Here is a 6,000-nt window from a genome sequence, read left to right as displayed (position 1 = left end):
CGTCTTCTAGCCCTTTTCATTCACCAGAGCACCTTCTTCAAGATCCCCGTGGTAGATGATACTTCATCCGTCGACCCAAGCATCATTACATCTTCATGTCCCTTCTCTTGGTCGAACAAACCGTCGTACGGATCCGGATTGAACATTTCCTGCATGTATTCATCAACAAGCTCATCAGTAGTGTCTAGAAAGTATAAAGTGTCATCAAAATCAAGAGAATACCGCATGGCTTCAGCAAGGAGGTATGTGAGCTTGTCATCTCCAACTTTCAGTGTGAGTTCTCCACCGTCCATGTCAATCAATGCTTTGGAAGTCCGTAAAAACGGTCTCCCAAGTATCAAGGGTACATCTGCATCCTCATTGACGTCTAGCACTACAAAGTCAACCGGAAAAATGTACTTGTCCACCTTGACAAGCACGTCTTCAATGATACCTCTCGGATGTCGTACCATTCGATCCGCCAATTGTAAAGTCATCCGAGTAGGCCTACGCTCTCCCAAGCCTAGCTTTTGGAAGAAAGTGTATGGCATGACGTTGATACTTGCCCCTGAATCCGCGAGTGCCATTTCCTCACCTAAGTTGCCGATGTTACACAGAATGATGAAGCTTCCCGGGTCTTTCTTCTTGTTTGGCATGTTCTTTTGCAGCACCGCCGAGCATGAAGCATCTAGCACCACTGAAGCACTCTCCTCCAACTTCCTCTTGTTAGTCAACAAGTCTTTCAGGAACTTTGCATACTTAGGCATTTGAGCTAATGCCTCTACAAAAGGAATGTTGATGTGGAGTTGCTTGAATAAACTCAGGAACTTCTTATACTGTTCATCCCCTTGGTCATTCTTCAATCTAGAGGGATAAGGGATTCTTGGCTTGAAAGGTGGGGATGCCACCTTTTAATCTTTCTTTGCTCCCTCCTCAACCTCTACAACCTCGGGTGTGTGTTCTTTCGGATTCTCACTCGGAAGCCTCCCTTCAACCTCACGACCACTTCTCAAAGTGATCGCCTTCACATGTTCTCTAGGGTTGGTTTCCATATTGCTTGGTAAACTTCCATGTGGCCTTTCGGAGAGAGACTTCGCAATTTGCCCCACCTGATTTTCAAGGTTGTGCAAAGAGGCGGTGTGGTTGTGAAGTGTAGCCTCGACTGATTCAAACCGTGTATTTGCAGATTGAATAAATCTAGCCAAGTGCTTCTCTAAATCCGTCATTCGGGTTTCTAAGCCTAAAATTCTGTTTTCCACTTGAGGGCTTGTTGTTGTTGTTGTAAACCCAGTGTCCCCATGGCCTTTTGTGGTCCTTGATTACTCCATGAAAAGTTGGGATGATTCTTCCAACCTGAATTGTAAGTATTGCTATATGGGTTCCCTCGAGGTCTCATGCCATTACCTACAAAGTCAACGTTTTCCACTGAAGAAACATCACCAATAACGATCGGGCAATCGGAGGGAGCATGTCCTCCACCACAACCGGTGCAATTGGTCACGGCCGCAACTCTATTCAAAGCTATGAGATCTAGCTTCTTACTAAGACTCTCTACTTGCGCCGCCAATGAGGTTACCGTATCAATTTCATGGAGACCGGCCACATATTTCTTCTCCCTAGCATTCCATTGGTTGCTATTTAACCTCATTTCCTCAATTAATTGACGAGCCTCATCGGGGGTTTTGCTACCTAAGGTACCTCCTGCTGCCGCATCCAACAGTTGCCTTGTACTCGGGTTCAAACCATTGTAAAAGGTTTGAACAATCATCCACTCCGAGAATCCGTGTTGCGGACACTTTCTCAGGAGCTCCTTGAACCTTTCCCATGTCTCGAATAGAGACTCCAATTCCAACTGAACAAAGGACGAGATCCCATTCCTAAGCTTTGCTGATTTTCCGAGAGGAAAATAACGGGCTAGAAAAGCTTCTACCATCTCCTCCCATGTAGTGATTGATGCTCTAGGTAATGAGTGTAGCCACTACTTCGCTCTCCCCTTCAAGGAAAATGGGAAGGCTCTCAATTTGATGGCATCATCCGTCACCCCATTTATCTTTAACATATCGCACACCTCGAGAAAGCTCTCTATGTGACTGTTTGGATCCTCATCGGCCAAATCGTTGAATTGTGCGGACTGCTGCACTATATGGATGAATGCCGGCTTTACCTCGAAGTTCTGAGCTGTAATCAGGGGACGCACAATACTCGATTGTGTCCTCAACACTGAAGGTCTGGCATAGTCGGATAGTGTTCGCTGTTGCTCATTCTGTTCTGCCATGTTTTCAGATTCCTCTCCCTCCAAATCAGCTGAATTATGCTGTTCTTGCACAAGTTCTTTCCCTTTTCTTCTAAGTGTACGTTCAAGCTCAGGGTCTCCTTCAATCAATATTGATGGATTCCCTCAGGTCATAACCTGGAATTGCACCAAAAAGAAAGAAAAAGAAAATCAGAACGATGATAGAATAAGAAGATGTGAAATAGAATGTGTGGTGAAATAGCCAAGAAAACAAAGTGCAAAGTATCTCTAAACGCCTATTCCCCGGCAACGGCGCCAAAAACTTGACAAGGTCCGCTTGCGTATATCCTGCAAGTGCACGGGTTTGTCGAAGTAATAATCCCGGGTGAGCGGGTATCGAATCCACAAGGAGTAGGGAATAAAAGTACTTAATTCGATTCTTAGCTATGTAAAAGATCAATGATAATGAGTGTGACAATGATTCAATTCTCAACAGTAAAAGCAACAAGTAAGAGAGCAAAAGTAAAGAAAGGGGTAAGACAATCGATAAAGATGGGGTACCCGGATAATGTTCCACATAGGATAATTGTTTCAAGTGCAAGAACCCTCTATTATGCTTCCTAATCAATGCAATGATGAGTCGTGGAAATCCTTAATTACATAGTCTCAAATCTAAGGTCAACTATGCCTAAATCTATACATGTCCCGGAGGAGAAATTGAACAATCTCAATACCTCACACTCGCATAGAGTTGCAATGAGCTCTGGGGATTCCAAGTGACAAATCTCTTCCTTATTATGGACCTAACCCTTTGGTCCAGGTGGAAGGTCCCTAACCACAATTGAGCCCTAGATATAAGATCACCTCAACGCTTCACTCCGTTGCACACACAACTAAGCCCCAGCGGAAGTTCATCCCTTAGATCATTCATTCTATTATGACCGCAAAGAACTCGAGGAACGGAGGTAGAATCTATCACGCCGGAGGGGAAAGGGGACGCACCTATACCTCTCGACTCACCCTCTCAACCCTCTCCAACCTAGCTTTGTCTAACGCTCGTGGTGTGTCACTCACTCACAAGGTTACCAATAAGAACTCTCAACCCTAGTGTCACTCTAGGGGAAATGTTCATACAATCAAGCATTCAAGGTTGGAACTCACAATAAACATCAATTTATTGAAAGCATAATAAAGAGATTCAAAGAAACGAATACATCCTAGGGTTCACAAAACCCGAGTACCCACTAGGGGTTTAGCTCTCCATGGAGCTAAGTACAATCAAAGAAATAGAATGTAAAAGCAATGAATCCATAAAGAAATCCCTTCGATAGTTGTGTCGATGGTCTTGTGGAAAGTCCTCTACTCGTCGTCCAAGGATTCCCTCGTCCGGTATAGGATACGCCTCGACGGAAGCTCCCCTACCAACATTCTTCCTAAGGAATGACGATGTCGGAGCCGTAGAACCTCTCCAAAACCTTGGCCAATACACCTCGAAACCCTAGTCGAAGCCCTCTCTCAAGTTTGGGAAAAGATGGAGAAAAGAATACCAAAATCGGGGCTAAATCGGCTTTAAATAGGGCTGGAATCAGGCGACTACACGGGCGTGGATGCTCCACGCGCCCGAGCGGAATTACCACACGGGCGTGAATAATTTCCACACGCCTATGTTGATTCTCTGTTTCTCTGGTTTCTCGGGCGACTGTGAGCAGTGCTGCTACAGTATATGCTACATTGTTGCTATAGTGCTCTGCTACAGTATTCGACCTGAATAGCTTTCTAATTCCATACTTTCATCGGGGTAACGCAAACGGGCACACGTTCACGTCATGGATCACTTGCTTCTTCAATGGTGTACATGTTGGTGGAGCTCTTGTTCTATGTGCATAAGTCGGAATGCTCGAATGTGACTGCCTTTGTGCCCCTCCAAATGGATGTGCCCACTCGAATACGAGGAGGTTGGCACACACTCTAGCATCTCACACCTGACCTATGTCTTCGCGTTTGAACCTTAGCAAGATTTCCTCCAAAATTGGTGCATTATGATCCACATTGGTCTATTTCCTTCATACTCGGCCTCACAACCCTACCTGCATAAAAGTAACATAAAAACACACATATTAGTGTAAAAACCCGAGAAAAGTAATGCTCAACATAAGAAATGAACGCTTCGCATTCGTATCGCACAAACAATTATCATGTAGCGTTAGTCACGGTTGACCATAGGTTTGGGACCGTGTATTTTAGGATTTCCATGACTCATTCAGCAATAGTTAGGAGACATAACAATTGGTTTTACACTCGAAGAAATAGTCCTAGGGGGAGCAATGTCTGGGTGCCCCACTTTCTACCGATTGCCTTTCCTCTCATTTTCTATACCATCTCTTTTTCTTGTTCTTTATATTTCTTTTCATATTGATATTGTTCATACTATTATCGATCCATCTTCACTTTAGTTAAATAGCAATAATTGTGTTTCTAATCACTACTCCCTGTGGATATGACTACCCACTCACTAGGGTATTATTACTTCGACCAACCCGTGAACTTGCGGTACATATGTAAAAGACATTTGTCAAAGAACATAAGGTTGAAACTTAAAACCAATCTTAAATTATAATACAAAAGTCAAAACATACAAGTAAATACAAAACCGGCAACAAGCCACTCCACTTAAAACCAAATATGCCTCCTCTAATGATGCTCAGGCGACTTCCTTGATGGACTTCTAGATGATGGAGTAGATGGAGAACAATGATGGAACCCGTTCTTGGTCGTGAAGGCCAAGTCTATAAACCCTAGCTACAATACCCCTTAAAAACTTAGCGAGCAAGATACTACTATTAATGGAAATATTGATGAATCGATGCCTTTTTAAGTTTAATTTGTTTCATTTGTGTTACAGGCATCAAATAAGCTTCGGTGAGCTCAAAAACTTAATTCAGGAAGAAATTAGCAGCGAATTTTTAGAGCCAGCATTGTAGCAATACTGTAGCAAATACTATAGCATGAAGAATTGGAGAAATGACAAAATCTCGAGTTTTGTTGATGGGCAACCTAATAGCCATGAAGATGCCCGTAAAGCAAGCTGAAGAATTTGTAGTTTTACTAGTAGTAGTTTACTATAGATACTATTCATGGAAATATTAATGAATTGATGCCCTTCTATGGTTTAATTGGTTTCATTCATGAATTGATGCCCTTCTATGGTTTAATTGGTTTAATTGGTTTCAAAGAAGCCTAGGTGAGCTCGACAATGCAATTCAGGATAAAATTGGTAATGAAAACAACATTTTAGAGCTTCGGGGTACTACAGCAACAATGTAGTTGACAACGCCCCTTGCATGTGACCCGCAAGTGCACGGGTTTGTCGAAGTAATAAATCCCAAGTGAGTGGGTATTGTATCTACAGGGAGTAGTGAATAAAAATAGATAAGTGGTAAGGCAATCGATAGAAGTGGGGTACTCGGATATTGTTCCACCTAGGACAATTGCTTCAAGTGAAAAATCAACTATTATATCTCCTAATTGACACTTAATGAGTCATGGAAATCCTTAAACACACGGTCACAAACCTAAGGTCAATCGTGACTAACTCTACATTATGTCCCGGTGGAGAAATTGATCAATCTCAACAACTCACACTGTGTAGAGTTGCAAGACACTCTAGGGATTCCAAGTGATAAATCGTATTCCAATGTATAGATCTAACCCTTTGGTCCAGGTGAAAGACCCCTAGTCGCAATTATTCCCTAGGTGCTAAAGTCACTTCAACATTTCACTCCGTTGCC

The 6,000-nt window shown here is 43.0% G+C and overlaps 1 non-coding gene across 1 annotated transcript; it reads left to right on the top strand.

The window, feature by feature from the left end:
* Window positions 1-1,757: 1,757 nt before the first annotated feature.
* On the top strand, window positions 1,758-1,864 carry LOC120283101. The gene has a single exon (XR_005543102.1). It is a non-coding gene; the product is annotated as a small nucleolar RNA R71 (small nucleolar RNA).
* Window positions 1,865-6,000: the final 4,136 nt, after the last annotated feature.

The sequence above is a fragment of the Dioscorea cayenensis genome, chromosome 18 (assembly GCF_009730915.1).
Source record: "Dioscorea cayenensis subsp. rotundata cultivar TDr96_F1 chromosome 18, TDr96_F1_v2_PseudoChromosome.rev07_lg8_w22 25.fasta, whole genome shotgun sequence".
Classification (NCBI taxonomy): Eukaryota; Viridiplantae; Streptophyta; class Magnoliopsida; order Dioscoreales; family Dioscoreaceae; genus Dioscorea; species Dioscorea cayenensis.
The sequence above is the reverse complement of the archived record's forward strand: the minus strand, read 5'-3'. Positions and strand labels throughout refer to the sequence as shown.